This window comes from Ictalurus furcatus, chromosome 19 (genome assembly GCF_023375685.1).
Source record: "Ictalurus furcatus strain D&B chromosome 19, Billie_1.0, whole genome shotgun sequence".
In the NCBI taxonomy this organism is placed as follows: Eukaryota; Metazoa; Chordata; class Actinopteri; order Siluriformes; family Ictaluridae; genus Ictalurus; species Ictalurus furcatus.
Window position 1 is genome coordinate 4,489,000 of NC_071273.1, and position 19,587 is coordinate 4,508,586.

Consider the following 19,587-nt stretch of genomic DNA (forward strand, 5'->3'; position numbering starts at 1 on the left):
CTGAACGGAAGTGGGAACCGGAAATGCCAGGGGAGCGAGGAATTCGGAATCACCAAGACTCCTACCTACTTACCAAAATAAGGGTCCTTAAATAATCGGGTAGCTCCCACCCTATTGGTCTGCCGAAACCATATCCCAAGCAGAGCCAATAGGATAGCCAAGTCACTTACCCTGCCACATTAGCTTTGTCAGAAACCTTGTACATTAATGAATGCTGTGTTGGTGTGACTTTGGCTTAATTTGTTTTGTATCTGAAAATTAATTGTGTTTGGGTTATGTGTAGTTATTGTGTTGCTGTTGCTATTGGTTTTTCTCAATTATGGGAAACTATTAATGTTACAAGTACAAATGTTATTCAAAAAATAAAAGTTATTTATCTTATTACTTTAACAAGTGCACAATTAAATACTTGTACAAAAAAATATTTTTTATGCTAATTCTGAAATGAAACAGAATTTCATTGATGTTATTCAAATTCAGCCTTTAGGTTATGAGTTATGGACATCTACCAGTCCATACAGGATTTTGTGGATTTTTTTGTGATTGATTCAGCCAAAAAGCTTGATTTTTCTGTGACATTTTTCAAATTCTGTGGTGCAGTTTGTGATTTTTTTTTGTTTTTTATTTCAATTGGAATCGAAATTGCAATTCCACTTAATTGTTTTGCAAGGTTTTTCACAGTGATGTATGTAGGTAAATGAGACCTTTTAGCTGTACTCATGTTCGATGCACGTGAATCGAAGAGGGTTTTCACTGAACGCACATTGTGATGACATCACATGGCGCATCTTGGCCAAAAACTGCGGTAAATCTGTGCTAATTAAGAAAAAATGCAAGCTCCTCTGAATATTGCAGAGTTTCCTTGATTTAGCATTAATCTCTGTGATCACAAAATCCTGGAGGGACTGATCTACTGGCCGGTTGTTACACCACGGCGAACTCACAGCCACCGAGACGGCATGGACTACATTTCCCAGCCATGCCCGCGCTCAAGTTCGCCAGAATATTGAGTGCGAACACCTGTGTGCCACCCAAGGTTATTTAAGACCTTGTTAACATCAGCGCAGCACGAAGTAACGCTTAGCTTTCCCTAGACGCTAGCTAGTTACCAAGCTCCCTACTATGCTTCGGACTTACATGGTTAAGGACTCTAGCCTCGTTTTCTACTTACAATTCTCAGATCTCGTCTTGGATTATCCCTTTCGCTTCGGACTGAGTGCTTGGCGCTTCCCTCGCCTTCCTGTCACTGCTCGGCCCGCGCTTGCCTCCCATCTGGTAACGTAACAGTTTACTTCGCCACTCATGGAGGCAGCGGGTGACCCAGATTGGGCACGCGCTGGTCAGGAACAAAGTCATGTGATGAGCGCGCAGCGCGAGCAGATAGCACACCTCACTGAACTACTGGAGCATCTCCGCGTCGCCGTGGGGCAAACTGTGACCTCCCCCGCCGTGGCTCTTTTCCCTCCCGCGTCTGCTCAAGCTGCGCACGCAGCACTCGCACCAGCCCCGCCTACCCGCCCCTGCCGACACCAGCGCGCCATGCCGGCGAGCCCGAACGATGCAGGGGTTTCATACTTCAGTGCACTTTGCTTTTTGAGAACAACCCAGATATGCTGGAGGCGCGCCGGTTGGCACACTTCATAGAGCTACTCACCGGACGCACCCTGGAGTGGGCCACGGCAGAGTGGCCGTGAGGAGGCATGATCAGACCCTCGCTAACGGAGTTCTTCACCCGCTTCCAACGCGCATTCGATCATTCCCCAGATGGCTGGGAGACCGGTTAGGAGCTCCTTACGATCGCGCAGGGCCCCTGCAACGTGGTGGATTACGCCCTGGAGTTCCGTACTATTGCGGCAAGGAGTGGGTGGAATGAGCCAGCCCTGAAGACTGCTTTCCATCGGGGCCTCAACCCCGAGCTAGTTCGAGAGTTAGCGTGCCGGGGTGAACAGCTGACCCTCGATGAACTCATCGACCTGGCGGTATGGCTGGACCGCCTTTCCCGCGCCATGGAATCCCATACCCACCAAGCCGCTACCTTCAGCGGAACCCATGCAGCTCGGACGGGCCCGGATCTGCGAGGAGGAGAGGGAGAGACGACGCAGAGAGGAACTGTGGGGAGAGCACCCACATCGTTCGCCAGTGCCCGCAGAGAGGGCCACGATCGACCGAAGAGGGCACGACCAACGAGCCCCGTCGTTCTTGGGTGAGTGCATTCCAGTTACTCAAACCAAGTTATTTTGTGTTACCTGTGCTGCTCTATTGTTCAGAGAAATCTTTTGTGCTTTCAGTGCTCATCGACTCTGGGGCAGCTGAAAACATCATAGATGAGCAGACAGCGCGGACCCTCGGCATCCCCATCCAAGCTCTGCTCCAGCCACGCGAGGTGCACTCCATTGACGAGTCTCCAATAGGAGGCGGGGTCATCTCACATTGTATGGCCCCGATCACCATGCAGGCCAGTTCCCTCCATTATGAGACCATCGTCCTGTATGTCACGGTCTCTACTCGTCACCCCATCATTCTCGGCTTACCATGGCTCGAGCGCCATGACCCACAGATATCATGGAAGGCCAAGCAGGTAACCAGGTGGTCCCCTCACTGCCTACATCACTGTCTGACAGGCCCCATGTCTCCAGTAGCCGCCACCACAGTGGAGAGCCCCCTGTCCTCTGTCCCTGTCACCGTGCCATCCGAGTATCATGACCTCCGTGAGGTATTAAGTGAGGAACGAGCAAGTGGCCTGCCCCCACACAAGGCCTATGATTGCGCCATAGACCTCCTCCCCGGAGCCAGCCCACCACGGGGTCGGGTGTACCCGCTCTCCCAAGCAGAACAGCGGGCCATGAACGCATACATTCAAGAGGCACTCCAACAGGGGTACATTCGGCCGTCCACGTCACCCGCGTCCGCTGGGGTCTGCGACCGTGCATCGACTATAGGGGTCTCAACCAGGTGTGCGTTAAGTACCGTTACCCCCTGCCACTAGTGCCCGCAGCCCTTGAACAGCTGATGTCCGTGGCCTTCTTCACGAAGCCGGACTTACACATTGCGTACGATCTGATCCGCATCAGGGAGGGCGACGACTGGAAAACGGCCTTTAGCACCACTTCCGGGCACTATGAATATTTGGTCATGCCGTATGGACTCGCTAACGCTCCCTCAGTGTTCCAAAATCTGATCAACGATGTCCTGAGGGATCTATTGGGGCACTGCGTTGTCGCGTACATTGACGACATACTGATCTACTCAACGTCCCTGAAGGAACACATCAAGCAGTTCCGAGAGGTGCTGTTCCGCTTGATGGAACACCAGCTGTACGTGAAGGCCGAGAAGTGCGAATTTCACCAACGCACTATCACGTTTTTGGGGTATGTCATCAGTCCGGAGGGGGTCGCCATGGACCAAAGCAAGGTGAGGGCGGTGGTGGAGTGGCCCACGCCCCGAACCGTCAAGGAGCTGCAACGCTTCCTGGGCTTTGCGAACTTTTATCGGCGGTTCATCCGAGATTTTAGCAAGATCGCACAACCCCTGACGTCCCTCCTAAAGGGGAAACCTCGGCACCTCGCCTGGACCTCTCAGGCCCAGGGGGCCCTTGAGAGGCTTAAGCCCCATCCGCCGACACCCGGACCCCTCCAGACCGTTCGTCGTGGAGGTCGACACATCTGAGACGGTAGTAGGGGCCATCCTGTCTCAGAGGTTCGGGGACAGGCCCAAGCTGCACCCCGTGGCCTTCTTCTCACGAAAACTGTCTCCGGCAGAGCGTAATTATGATGTGGGGAACCGGGAGCTCCTGGCCGTCAAATTGGCCCTCGAGGAGTGGAGACACTGGTTGGAGGGCGCCGACCACACGTTCATGATCTACACTGATCACAAGAACCTCGAATACCTGAGGACGGCTAAGCGGCTCACACGCCGCCAAGCACGCTGGTCTTTGTTCTTCTCCCGGTTCCAATTCACCTTGTCATACAGGCCAGGGACTAAGAACATGAAGGCTGATGCTCTGTCCTGCATCCACTCTCCCAAGGGCCTGGCAGATCAGGAGAAGTACATTGTACCCCCCTCCTCCATTGTGGGCGCCATCGAGTGGGCCCTGGACCAAGCCCTAGCTCGCCTCCCCAGGTCACGAATCCCAGCAGCCTGTCCCCCAGGGAAGCAATTCGTGCCAGAACGTTACTGCATGGAGCTTGTCACCTGGGCTCAAACGACGCGAGCGACGGGACACCCGGGGCCCAACGCACTTACAAACTGCTAGCTGAAAAATATTGGTGGCCCCACATGCCCAGGGAGGTACAGCGTATCGTGTCCTCCTGCTCCACCTGTGCCTACTCAAAGACGCCCCGTGCCTTACCCGTCGGGAAATTGGTACCACTTCCATACCCGAACGTCCGTGGTCCCATCTGGCCCTGGACTTCCTAACGGACCTGCCGGAATCACAAGGCAACACGGCTATACTAGTGGTCATGGACCGATTTTCTAAGTCCCTGCGCCTGATTCCACTGCCGGCCCTTCCCTCTGCCTTCGCCACGGCTGACCTGTTGTTCCAGCATGTGTTCCGCTACTTCGGCATCCCAGAAGAAATCGTGAGTGACAGGGGCCCCCAGTTCACGTCTCAAGTCTGGGCCAGCTTCATGGAGAAGCTGGGGGTCTCCGTTAACCTCACCTCCGGCTACCACCCGCAAGCCAATGGACAGGCAGAGAGGGCCAATCAGGAGATCCTCTGGTTCCTCCGAACCTTCCGCGCCACCAGCCCGGAGGACTGGAGTCACTTTCTCCCGTGGGCAGAGTACGCCCAGAACACCCAGACATTCCGCCACCCAGCTAACCCCGTTCCAGTGCGTCTTGGGTTATCAGCCGTCGCTATTCCCCTGGAACGCCGCCACCACTGACTCCCCGGCAGTGGATGAGTGGTTTTCGCCGCAGCGAGCAGGTCTGGGAACGTGCCCATCGACAGCTGGTGCGGGCCTCCTGCACCGCCAAAAGAAAGGCGGACAGGCGCCGCGGGACTCACCCCGTTTATCAGCCCGGGGACAGGGTGTGGCTCTCAATGAGAAACCTCAACCCCTCTTGGGCGGCAAACTAGGACCTAAATATACCGGGCCTTTCCGGATCCGCATTGCCCCCTCATTTCATGTCTCCCTACTCAAGCCAGTGACATCGGGGCCCTTAGCCACGGCGGTTCCGGAGAATGCCCCGCCAGACCTGTTAGAGATCAAGGGCCACCCAGCTTACCGCATCCGGGAGATCGTGGACGCCAGACGCAGGAGAGGGGGGCTTGAGTATTTGGTGGACTGGGAGGGTTATGGCCCAGAGGATCAGTGTTGGATCCCATCCCGGGATATTCTGGACGCGAGCTTGCGCTACAACTTCCACGCGGCTCATCCAGAAAGACCAGCACCCCGGAGGAGAGGACGGCCTTGGAGGAGTTCAGCTCCCGGAGTGAGCCCTTTGGTGGGGGCTCTGTTACACCACGGCGAACTTGCGGCCACCGAGATGGCGTGGACTACATTTCCCAGCCACGCCCGCGCTCAAGTTCGCCGGAATATTGAGTGCCAACACCTGTGTGCCATCCAAGGTTATTTAAGACCTTGTTAATATCAGCGCGGTGCGAAGTAACGCTTAGCCTTCCCTAGATGCTAGCTAGTTACCAAGCTCCCTACTACGCTTCGGACTTACATGGTTAAGGACTCTAGCCTCGTTTTCTATTTACGATTCTCAGATCTCGTCTTGGATTATCCCTTTCGCTTCGGACTGAGTGCTTGGCGCTTCATGCCTCCCTCGCCTTCCTGTCACTGCTTGGCCCGCGCTTGCCTCCCATCTGGTAACGTAACACCGGTTGAGTTTCCCATTTAAGGTATCAACAGAAGCGCATATTAAGCACAATGGAGCAGTAGTATGGTTTTACTTTTGCATCTACAAGTATTTTTAGGTATTTAGTCTCTCACACCTCCATAGACAGGATGAGACCATGACTATCACCTTGTATAGAAAACAAACTAAATAAAAATATACTACATATCCTATACACATGGTTGAACTTTATTCTAAATATGTTCATCAAAGATTTCACAAAAGCTTAAATTGCTCAGTTTGTGATCTTGCCTAATTTGTTGCATTTAATTAAAATTGAAATGGGAAATAAACCCTGAGGACTGTGGTTCATGAGTGGGGGCTTCTCATTTATTGATTTATTTTGATGCATCTTCTTTTAGATAACTGTTGTAAAGTAATAAAGCAATAAGCCCCAAGAGGCTGTGGTTTACAGTGATTTTAGAACAGCTAAGGGACGTTGTTAGGCACTACACTGAGTGCCTAAAACCCCGTACCTTCTAGAATTACTGTAAATCACAGCTTATCGAGGCTTATTGCTTTTATAGCACTGTTACTACATATACCAGGCAAGGTTTCATAAAGTAAACACACAACAACAAAAATGCAATAATTTACTGATAACAAATAATCATTCTTCCACCAAGCAATGTAGTTCTTCAGCAACACACTTGCTCTGTCCGAAACCGCTCCCTATCTCCTATATAATGCATTATATCAGGTGTTGGACATCTTGTACTGGTGTCCAAATTCTGAGTGAACAACTTCATTCCCTACATTCGTTCACTTGCTTATACCCACAGTGCACTCTGATTTCGAGTGTACATCGGATGTACACTCACCATTGCACTATTTCCCATACTCCAATGCGAGATGGCCACAAAACGCAAAAGAAAAATAAACATGGCGAATAGCAACACCGGAGGCGGCAACTTTTGCAAATGTATGTGTAACTTTTTATTAATTAAAATACATCGGTATCAATATATTTCTAAGTGAAATGATACAGATTATTGATTGATTGGCACAGTATTTATTTTCAGCCACTTACTATTTTGCAGTGTAACTTTTGAATTAGCTGATATGATAAATATCATATCAATAAATAAATGATAATTTGGTGGATTGTACACATATATTAGTTAACACATGTATGTACAGTATTGACATACGTATTAGAAAATAATGTATTGATGATGTTTTAATTAATTTAGGGATAGATGGGGGGAATATTAGTTACTTTTAGTTGCATTTGTTTCTTACAGGAGTTGGAAGGATCAAGTCTTCAGTTATTTAGTTAACAGCTAGATGTGTTTTGTTTAATGTCTCCTTCCTGATAGAGGGCATCTTTGAGCTAACAAAGCATGCCTTAAAGTTGTTGCTCTTTGTGAAATACACCTTTTTCTTCTCCTCAGGAAAAAGAAGTTTCGGAAAAACCCAAACTAGCAAGACGGAGTACATTTTACACCAGGTTTACCTCAGGAGTCAGCTTGAGGACACTGACAGGACACCCCATGAAAATTAAACCCCACGAAAATATATATTTTTCTACTTTAATAAAATAAACAAATAAAATAAATGTGACAGACAGTAATGTTTTATTCTATTTTTAAAAAAATATAGTAAATAGATTCATTAAATATAATAAATAAGCATAATAGTAAATAAACATTACAAGCAGTTGTTTTTGTTCTCTTTATAAACTAATACAATAAACATGACAAATGAAGAGTGAGAAAATGAACTTTCTGTTTTATGATACAATCCATAATGTCCGTGATAGACTGCTCTCTGACACAGGTATTTACGTCAGCGTCCGAATTCGTGAGAGATTTCAGACACAGCTAAATCACAGCACACTGTAATTATACTCTTTAAAATCTGGTATACTACAGTCCAGTAGGTGGCATTAAAGCACCTTTCAGCTTGATGTTTTTTAGTTGTTTTTTTTTCAGCAACTGGTATTATTAGCATAAAAAATGCAAACAAAAACTGACATTTTGAAACGATTTATTTGGCACTGTAATACTGATGTAATGAGGTCACAGGTGTGTGTTTATAAAGTAATTTAAACGGCTTTGAACACAGCTCAGTCAATTGGAACAAAGGATCGGAAGTATCTGTTTCAAAATAAAAGATAAAAGTTATCTTGATTACGTGTGAAATTGTTCATAAATCCCCTCCTAATGTAAAAGTCCTGCTAATGTAGTGGACGTGTGTGAGTTGGCTTAACTGCACCTCCTACACTCCAAGACCCTTCTTTCCTAGAAGACCGTAAACACTCTGCCATATGGGATTTACTCTCTCTCTTTCTGTATATTCTCTCTCTTTCTGTATATATGAGAGTGGCAAATACACAGCACAGAATGAGTCTCTGTCTCTCTCGCACACAAACGCTATCCTCAGAACTTATCACTAACTCAGCATTATATAAAAACATCCTTTGGAATCAGATTATATAACATGTAATATAATAGTGTTTATACAAATACTATGTTTTAAATGTCAAAAATAAAATAATTTGCAAATATACTATACTATAAATCACATCCTTGTGTTTATAAAATGAGATTTTATACAATACATTGTTGTATTCACTTGAGAGAATTTTCCTCACTATAAAGAAACTGCTGTACACGATAAATCTCTCCCATCCACACTGTACTAGTCACAAAAATAAAGATATCTTTCTTAAACTACTATTGTGCATCACAACTGAGTGTCTGAATGTAGAAAAGGTGCTTTAAACAACTTTGAAACCATTTAATTTGAAGAGCACAGAAAATTACGTACATATTCCCAGAGCTTCTAACTGATGATTCACCATAAATATGACAAATAAATATAGCTCCGCCTCCATGTGCTCACAGGTGTGTTATGATTGGCCAGGACTGGGTTCTATTAGAGACTGGCTCCTTTACTTTTTCTGAGTATTAGTGATGGGAAGTTTGGATCATTTTACCAACTCGGATCTTTGAATCTCGTTCAGCAAAATGAACAAATCTTTTTCCGAGTCATTTTGTTCATATCAGCAGAATATAATTAAAATATTACACGTTAAATTCCCCAATACATCTAGTACCTACACAAACGTTGATCACATTTGGAATAAAAAATAAACTATAGGCTAATGCAGCCTGTTATGACACTTAGGCGGAGACAAACGCAGACTGGCGTTTGAGATGACGTGGGGTGGACGATAGACGGAACACAGAACGAGATCAGAGTCAGTATACACATTGTGAACTGCAGCCGTGAGTTCGCCGTGGCATAACAGAGCCCCCCCAAAAGGGCTCACTCCGGGAGCCGAATCCCTCCGAGGCATCTCTCCCCTCCGGGGACCCGGTTTGTCTGGATGAGCCGCAAGGAAGTCTCTACGCAGACTTGCGTCTACAATGTCTTGGGCTGGGACCCAGCACTGCTCCTATGGTCCATACCCCTCCCAGTCTACCAGATATTCGAGTCCTCCTCTCCTACATCTGGAGTTTAGAATGTCGTGGACGCGGTAGGCTGGGAGGCCTTCAATCTCCAGCGGTTCTGGTGGGGAGTCTTTCGGCACCACTGTGGCCAAGGGCCCCGGTATCACAGGTTTGAGGAGCAAGACATGGAAAGACGGAGCAATGCGACTGTGTTTTGGTAGGTCCAGACGATACGTGACCTCATTAATCTGCCTCAGAACTCGGAAGGGCCCGATATATTTAGGTTGAAGCATCGTGCCTGAGAGGGGTGACTTTAAATCTCTTGTGGAGAGCCACACCCTGTCCCCGGGTCAATAATTGTGGTGAACCCTCCGACGCCGGTCGACCTTTCGTTTGATGGTTTGGGACACCTGCACCAGCTGTTGATGGGTGCATTCCCAGACCTGTTTGCTCCGGCGGAACCACTCATTTATTGCTGGTGAGTCCATGTGAGATGCGTTCCAGGGGAACAATGGTGGCTGGTAACCAAAGACACACTGTAAGGGGGTGAGCTGGGTGGCGGAATGCCGTAGCGAGTTCTGAGCATATTCCGCCCACGGTAGGAAGTGGCTCCAGTCCCCTGGGTTGCTGGAACAAAAGGTCCGAAGGAACCGTATGACCTCTTGGTTGGCCCGTTCTGCCTGTCCATTGGCCTGGGGGTGGTACCCAGAAATGAGGTTAACGATGACCCCCATCTTCTTCATGAAACTGGCCCAAACGCGAGATGTGAACTGTGGACCCCTGTCAGTCACAATCTCCTCAGGAATGCAGAAGTATTGAAAGACATGTTGGAAAAGGAGTTCCGCCGTGGTCAAGGCGGATGGGATGGCCGGTAGAGGAATTAGGCACAGGGATTTCGAAAACCGAACTACGACCACCAGTATCACAGTATTTCCCTGCGACTTTGGCAAGTCTGTTATGAAATCTACGGCCAGGTGGGACCAAAGACGTTCAGGTATGGGTAGAGGCACCAACATGAGGATACGATGCGCTGATCCTCTCTGGGCATGTTGGGCCACCAGTACTTCTTGGCCAGCAGTTGGTACGTGCGGTGGGCCCCCGGGTGACCCATAGCCAAAGTGGTGTGGGCCCAGGTGATGAGTTTGAGACGATACCGTTCCGGTGCGAACTGTTTATTGGGAGGACATGCTGCCGGGATTGGTGACCTGGGGATAAGTTTTGCTCTAGGGTCCACTACAAGGTGCCCACTATGCAGGAGGGAATCACGATATAACTCTCCTGGTCCGCCAGCCGGTCTGGGGCGTGAATATGAGACAGTACATCAGCGTTTGTGTTCTTTGAGCCAGGCCTATAAGACGGGGTGAATTGGAACCTGGAAAATAATAGGGACCAGCGAACCTGGAGAGGTGTGAGGCATTTGGTGGTTCTCAGATACTCCAAGTTCTTATGGTCTGTAAAAATAACAAATGGGTGTACGGCTCCTTCCAGCCAGTGTCTCCACTCCTCTAGGGCCAGCCAGGAGTTCACGGGTCCCCACATCATAGTTGCGTTCCGCTGGCGACAACTTCCAGGAAAAGAACGCTACGCGGTGCAACTTGGGTTTCTCTCCAAATCTTTGCGACAGGATAGGCCTCACTCCCACTTCAGATGCATCTACTTCCACGACAAATGGCCTGGAGGGATCCAGGTGTCTGAGGATGGGGGCTGTGGTAAAGGCCCGTTTAAGCTTCTCCGGAGCCTCCTGGGCGATTGGGGTCCAAAAGAGTCGCCGGGGCTTACCTTCCAGGAGGTATTTCAGGGGCTGCGCCACCTTACTAAAGTCTTGAATGAATTGCCGGTAGAAGTTGGCGAAGCCAAGGAAATGCTGCGACTCCCTGATGGTTCGCGGAGTGGGCCATTCCACGACCGCTTGAATCTTGCGCTGGTCCATGGCGACTCCCCTTGGGCTAATGACATACCCTAGGAAGGAGATTGTATGCTGGTGGAACTCGCATTTCTCAGCCTTTACGTAAAGCTGGTATTGCAGCAGGTGATGCAATACTTACCGGACATGCTGGACATGCTCCTCCAAGGATGTCGAATATACCAGAATATTGTCGATGTAGGCGACGACATACCTCCCCAGCATGTCCCTCAGGGCATCATTGATCAGGTTCTGGAACACGGAGGGGGCGTTAGCAAGCCCATACGGCATAACCAAGTACTCATAGTGTCCTGAGGTAGTGGTGAAGGCCGTTTAACACTTTTCTCCCTCTCTAATGCGGATCAGGTTATAAGCGCTGCATAGGTCCAGCTTACTAAAGATGGTTGCAGACCGTAGCTGCTCCAAGGCCGTGGGGACAAGAGGCAGGGGATACCGGTACTTTACGGTCACTTGGTTGAGGCCCTGATAATCAATGCATGGCCGGAGCCCCCCCCCTTCTCTGCAAAGAAGAACCCGGCAGACGCAGGGGATGTGGAGGGTCGAATGTACCCCTGCCGGAGAGCTTCCTGGATGTACTCCTCCATGGCCCGCTGTTCCGCTTGGGAGAGCGGGTATACGCTGCCCCGAGGTGGGGTAGCCCCGGGTAGGAGATCAATGGCACAGTCATAGGGTCTATGAGGTGGTAGACAACTGGCTTTCTCCTTGCTGAACACCTCGTGGAGGTTGAGGTATTCTGGGGGGATCTTGATCGGGACATGAGACAGGGGACTCTCCACAGTCGTGGTGGCCAAAGGGACCCCTCAGACAATTTTGCAAACAATACGAGGACCATTGGGTGAGTTGTTTGCCCATCCAGGAGATTTGGGGATTGTACCGTTCTAGCCAGGGTAGTCTGAGTATGACTGGATGTCTGGTGGAGACCGTGATGTATAGGACCATAGTCTCATGGTGGAGGGCACTAACTTGAAGGTTGACTGTGTGTGTGTTGTGAGATATTATTATCATTATTATTTCATTATGACGAGCGCTGAAAGAACAAAAGACTGACCTGAATGTTCTATCACGACTGGTAAGGCAAATATGTGTGAAGCATGTGATTGGTTAAGACTCACCCGAGCGCGACGAGGCGGGCTGTCCGTACTTCTCTCAGTCCCTCGAGGCCTGCTGTGGGGGCACTGACGGACAATGTGGGTGCCCTCACCACAATAGACGCACTCATTACATCTTCTTTCCCTCTCCTCCTCGCGGGTCCGCACACTTCCAAGCTGCATGGGTGCGACCGGCTCTGGTGGTAATGGACTATGCAGTACAGGTTAGTACAGCGCAGATGATCCAGTCTTATGGTTAGATCAACGAGGTCATCAAAAGTTCTCCTCGACAGGCTAGCTGTTGCAATAACTCCGGATCTAGGCCACGACGGAACGCATTCTTAAGGGCTGGTTCATTCCATCCGCTCATTACCAAAAAAACAATAACTAACTAAAACTGTATTGTCTGTTTGCAAAACTAACTAAAATAAAATACAATTATAGAGTAAATGTCTTTAATTTACGTCTTTGTCAATGTCTTTCATAGGGCAAATATCTTCCAGAGTTGACATTTCCAACTGGGAACCCAGAAATTACGACATTCCATGTCAAATTGAACACAGCATAGTCCATGCTCCTCACCTGGCATCATGGCGGTACCGAAAGTCAGAAGAAAGCGGCAGAGTCCTATTTGGGATTACTCTGAATATGACTGTGTGTCAGATAAAAGCATGTGCCTTGCAGTGGAAGGTGGTAAAATATGTGGACAATTTATTAAAGGGAAAAATCCCACGAATTTGAAAATACATTTGAGAAGCACGCACAAGGAGGCTAACATAGCTTACCTTAATAAGGTAAAGTTGAACGCCAAGCCCCCCTCCCCCGAAACAGAAGCTAACCCCGGCACAGGGCTAGGCAGCATGACGGAGACAACCGTAGGACAGAGAACATTACAGCAGTGCTTTCACCGGCAAACCGATTGCTGCTGGTTAGTAAATACGCAGGAACACTACAAGCGGGAGGAAGCGCTGGTTAATATGTTTATTGATACTGGGATGTCTACAAACTGTGTGAGTCGATTGCCTTCAAAAAGTTCTCCACTTTACTCGAACCAAAGTTCAAAACACCTGGAGCTGCAAGAGTCAACAGCGTTATTGGGGCTAAGATGGATACGGCAAAGCAGAAATTAAAAGAGATCATTAGGGATGCGAGGAAGCTGACCCTATATGGTTGGAGCAAGAGAGGATTAACAGCATCTTTCATGGGTGTGTCAGCTTACTTGTGCCCATATGTAGCTACATTTTATGTACTGGTGTTATTGCTGAATACATATTTCTAAAATTGTATGATGTTTTTGTTGAGTTTTTATTACACAATACTTTTTCTGGCCTTGACAAATAACCCATATTACAAAAGACTAAAACTAACATTAAAACTATATAAAAATTAAACTAAAACTAAGCATTAAAAAAAAAAAAATAGAAACCAAACTAAACTAGGCCTAGCAAACCCGCTTTAAAAACTAATTAAAACTAAACTGAAGTTGAAAACAAAATAAAAATAAAAACTAATTAAAAATGCAAAACTATAATAACCTTGCCCCTGTGATTCTTGCCCCTGTGATCTCGTGATTCTTCGGCTTCAGGTCATTCGTTCATCACGTGACCGGCCCATAGGCTGAATGCAGTGGGGCTGTGAAGTGATGAATGAACGACTCGAAGACTGGAGAGGTGTACTAATCATTTCTCATTAACAGACCGCTAATGAGAGAAATGTGACGAAATATATTTTAAAACACATTATGTTTATTCCACCCTGATAAAACAATATTCCCCAAACATTCTGGATGTTTAATTCATGAGAAAATGAAGAAAGGAAGTTGAAAGGACTATATAGTACATACACCATAAAAACCTGTTTTACAGGTAAGGTTACACCTTACACAGAGGAACTTACCTACACAGAGGAAGTTGAAAGTCCTGCACCTCACGCGCTGCAGATTTCCTAAAGCTGATTTTACACGAGTTTTATTTACAATATACCATCATTCTTCTTATATATTAATATCACAGTTTTTGCCTTAAAGTAAAAAAAACAACAACAAAAAAAAAACACTTTTCCAACCGCTCCACAAAATTGAGTCGAGTCTGAGGGAGAAACGCTTTCACTTTAGGAAGGAGGATTCATTACAGGTGATGAGTCGATCAGGAATGAGTCGACTCTTTGAGCCGGATCTTTAGGTGAACGTTGGTAGCTGACTCGCAAATCTAAACTCCTGTAATCTATCCTTTTGCTGAGAATTCATCAGTATTATGTTTTCATGATTCTCTAATGCATTTAATCACATACTGTACAACATACTAGCAGTAATTTATCCTCTCTGTACTGCAGTTACATAGGAAAGAGACTGCGGTAAAGTTAGTTTCACTTTCACATATTCATATTTCTGTCTTCAGTAGCTTTAAAACAGAAGCTCAAAAAGGATAAAACATGTCAATTATTGTTATTCACAAACAAAACAATGAGCTACACCTTTTTTAGTAACTGATGCTGTTTAAAATCCAGAGATTTTTACTAAGTTAAACGGTTACTGACTTTTAAATCATTTTTATTTGTGGAAAATATGCACTACTCTATAATGTACTACACTCTTTGGCTACTTTAACTACGACAGATTTTTAATCTTTTTTTTTATTTGGAAAACTACAAAATTACAGTAAAATACTGGCAGCAGGTTTTCCAGCTTTGTACCACAATTTTTACAGTGTGTTGTGTGTTTTCTAAACAAGAGTTGTACCCAAATCTGACTCCCCTTCATCACACAGGTGATAGGCGGTGCAGTGAGTTAACATTCTTCTGTTTACCATAGCCACTCATCCATCAGTTTTTACACAGCTAGCACCAATAACATACATGGAAGCAGTGTCTAAACTTAAATTAATAAACAGAAATTAAATTAGTTTTGATAAAGGATACAAAATACATGGCAGATCCATTTAACGTGGAAACTGCTGATGCTTCGACAGCGTTAAGAATAAATCTACCAGCTGCCAAAGCAAAACACATGGAAATGAATGTGTTTCAAATAAAGTACTGTATTACTCTTCCCTTTGCACTTGCATATGAATGTCATTAAAATACTAACATTTAATCATGAAACATTTTTTTTTTATGAATGTAGACTTTATACAGCGTTCATCACACAAAAGATATTCCCATGCATTGTATACCTAATATACGAGGCAAATGTTTGCATATAAAAGTTAGATGTCAATGTTTCATTACATCTTAAATAAACAGAAACAAACCAAATTTTTAGTCACAATAAACTCCTCACTGTTTTCCAACACATTAGGGCCCAAAAACAGTGTCATGTTTTTCCTCTGATTTTATATATAAACTGAAAACAATGATATGAAGTCATTAGAAACAAATCGATTGACAAAATCATGAAACATTTGAATGATAGAGCAAGTCACCTGTGAGATATGACAAAAAGTACACCTCAGGGGTCTGCGGCAGGTACGTGCAGAAGGGGGTGACACAAACCCAAACACTCGAGAGGTGAACTAATCATTTCTGTTTCCTGTACAGAACCAATGGGGATGTTTCAGCATATGTGTGGTCAAAAATGAACGAATCACTCTCTGAGACAACTCGTTGTTCCCGAGTCATATTAAAGATCTGTTCAAAATGACCGAATCTTTCATGAACAACACATCACTACTGTGCACGAGAAAGAGCTTATCAGTAGCCTACTGCACCTTATTTAAATCCTCTGTGTAAACACACCTTTTCGGTGCAGTGTAAAGACGACTTAAGTTCATGTTCATGTTGTCTCAGAGAAGAGCACAGCTGTCGAACTTTACCAAGGTCATGGGTTTGATTCTCAGGGAACACCTGTGGTGTATTTGGTATGTGTCATTCATAAACGTTTCATTCATTTTGAACTAATCTTTAATTAAAGACCTTAAATCAGGCAAGATAATTCAGTAACACTACAACATCAATGCAGTTGATAATATTACAGTGAAACTGCCTCTGTCTAATACATAATGTCATCTTAGTGACAAGATTTCATAGGTGATCAATGCATATTTGACAGTGTTTGTGTGACTTCACATTTTGTAAATGTTGCAAATATGCATTTTTGAACTAACAGGGATTTTGTATTTTTTGTTCCAGTAGCACACAAAGTTATTGTATGAATTGTGAATGAGCAGCATCATTGGATGTTGATGGTGAGAACAAGAGCATTGCACAACTCTCGCTTCTTCAAGCTGTGTATCTTTAGTGATGTATACATTCCACATGATTAGGCATTTACTAATTAAATTTGGCCATGCATACATGTTCTCATTTATTATTAAGAAGGTCTACACGATACCCCACATTATAGACTTTCACTAATACCATTCTGCGTAATGTATTTTGTGTTTCCATGTCAACAATAAAAGGTTATGTACCCACATGAGAAAAGAACACTTTTCTTGGATCTATTTTTATGGGAAACTGACAGAAAGATTAAGATGTGCCTGGAGTCTACAAGTTACATTTATTCATTTAGCAGACACGTTTATCCAAAGCGACTTTCAAATGAGAAAATACAAGCAAAGCGATATATATCAAGCAGAGAAGAAAAGTAGTTAAAGGTAGTGCTACCATACAAGATCTATTAATTGAGTTCTTGAAGAAGCAAAGTGTGCAGAGTAGAGCTGTAAGTGCCAGCAGAGTAAGGTTTTTTTTTAGGGGTTGGTTACATGTTCACAGAAGAGGTGGGTCTTTAACTGTTTTTTGATGATAGTGACAGATTCTGTGGTCCGGATTGAGGTTGGAAGTTCATTCCAGTTGGACAGTTGGTGTGAAGGTTCTGGAAAGGGACCTTAAGCCACACTGAGTAGGTACTACTACGCGTCGGTCATTGATCGATTGCAGATTGTGTGAGGGAATGTAAGCCTTAAGGAGAGAGTTGAGGTAGGATGGTACTGTTCCAGACAAGGTCTTGTATGTGAGGATCAAGGCCTTGAATTTTATACGGGCGGCTACAGGAAGCCAGTGGAGCGGGATGAAGAGGGGTGTGACATGGGTTCTCTTGGGCTGGTTGAAGACGAGGCGTGCTGCTGCATTCTGAATCATCTGAAGGGGTTTGATGGAGCTGGCTGGGAGGCCCGAGAGTAGTGCGTTGCAGTAGTCCAGTTCCGATATGACAAGAGTCTGGACCTAGTAGCTGTGTAACCTGTTCGGTGAGATATGGTCTGATTTTGTTGATGTTGTCCAGAATGAACCTACAGGACCCTGCAGTTGTTGAAATGTGGTCTGTAAAGGTCAAGCTGTCATCAAGAATAACCCCAAGGTTCCTGGCTGTTCTGGTTGGCTTGAGTGTGGTTGAGCCACTTGTGTGTGGTTAAATTTGACTTTAAAATGTAGTTGTACTTGTGTCCTTTGAGTTGTTAAATGATGATGTGCAACAGCTTTCACATTTGTAGTATTCACATTCACAGGCAAAACTTATGTACCACTACAAGTCCCTGTTTCCTCAGGTCTGCTGTGACGGCTGTCAGAGGTGGTACCACCATGAACGTGTACAGAGACCTCCAGGGGATTAGGAGTATCTGTCCCCTATATGCATGTAATGGTGTCCCTTGTTGTAACATTTTATTTATTACCTCCATCAATTAGGTTATATTTTTACCCACTTCTCTTTGTTGGTTTGTTTATTTGTCTGTCAGCAGGATCCAGAAAAAGGGGCGCATCCTGGAATATTTTTTGTTGCATTTCAAACAATGTGAGACAGGGCCTTGGTGGAGGTGTGGGCTCTAGTTTTGACAGTATTTAATTTATTATTTACTCATTATTTATTTTATGAGTTATATTTTTATATTATTGATAGAATATTCCTTTTATTACGGATATATTTATTTTATTTACGTGATTTTCTCAAAAAAAGTTCACAATGAGTTTTTTTGTGCATGCATTTCCCAAAAGAAGAGTTGGGGTGAATATGTTTAACCACTAGGCCTAAAGGTTTCGTTAACATTATACTTTTGTTATACTTTATACTTATAATTTTGTCTCTGTTGGTCCCAGCATCAAATACTTTTGAGAGTATAATTATAAGTGGGATAAGTGATACGTGGAATAAGCTTCATGGATGTGACACTTTCATAGCAGGGGGTGCATTTCCTGGCAGTCTGGAACAAGAACAACATAATGACAACATGAGAGAAGTTTGTTTGAAATCTTTGCAAATTTATTAAAAATAAAAAACAAAAAAGCATATTTACATAAGTATGTATAAGTATAGTGAGCATCACATTATACTTTCTAAGGCCACTGATCTCAACTCATGACCAAATATTATCCGTTGTGATGTATGTTTGTGTCTGCGACAGTAATATCGGCCAAATATCATCCAGCATAAAACCAGCTTAAGACGGTATGAGTTTAGTTCTTACCACCTCAATGTGCACAATGAATCTGTTCAGTTCTACAACGTTTGATCTGTTGAAAGAAATATTAAAAATGATCGATTGAATAATTGATTGGAAGATGAGGATCTCCATAGCAGCACCTGAGGTGTTCGTTTAGACAGAATTAGAGCTCGGCTAAAATGCCCAAACTCCATGGCCTGACAAACACAGGCTTAATTATTTATAAGTGACGTTAATTTTAAAGCATTTAAAACTGCTTATTATTTATCTGAACCAAAAACATTAAAATTAAATAGACAAGCAAAATATTATCATGTACAATTTACAAAAAGTCAAGTTTTTTTTTTTTTCAATGTAGTTAGAAAAGGATAAAATGAATTCTTTTCTGTGGTTAGTTTCCATGTTCAGTAGAGAAAGTGGTGCCATTACACAGTAGCTTCTCCTTATCACACATCCCAACTGTATCATCCTGGTGAAAATCCCATCTGTTTCTACTCTGTGCATTGATGGCTTTAACCTGCTCCACTGTATTCTATACCCTAAAGACCTTAGTCTTCCCATGACTAACCTAAATAGCATGTATTAATAGCAGTATTGATGTACAGGTTGCAGTAGTAACAGAGTGTAAATGACTATATTAATAAAACTGATTTGGACAATAAAGCTCTCCCTACACCTACCCCTAACTGATAAACACATTACTATTAAACAGTCATTAGGCACTTTATTTCCACTTTTCATAGATTTTCTTAATTTGTATTGTACATAAATGCCTTTCCGATCTGATATGTGATGGGAAAAGGGAGAAGAGCGAGTTCGGCAAAAGGCGGATTCCAACTTGGGTCAAAAGCTACGTTCAGGGACCACACTCCCTACAGCCTTCTCCACTGTAGATGTTAAGTGGGGTTCGTCTTTTTTAATCTTGTGTGGCCCAACCAGACATTACCCTCTATTTTCAG

General features: G+C 44.9%; 1 pseudogene; it reads right to left on the reverse strand.

The window, feature by feature from the left end:
* LOC128622998 (NACHT, LRR and PYD domains-containing protein 12-like) overlaps nucleotides 1-15,293 on the reverse strand; it is an 88,298-nt pseudogene extending 73,005 nt beyond the window's left edge.
* Between the last annotated feature and the right edge of the window lie 4,294 nt (nucleotides 15,294-19,587).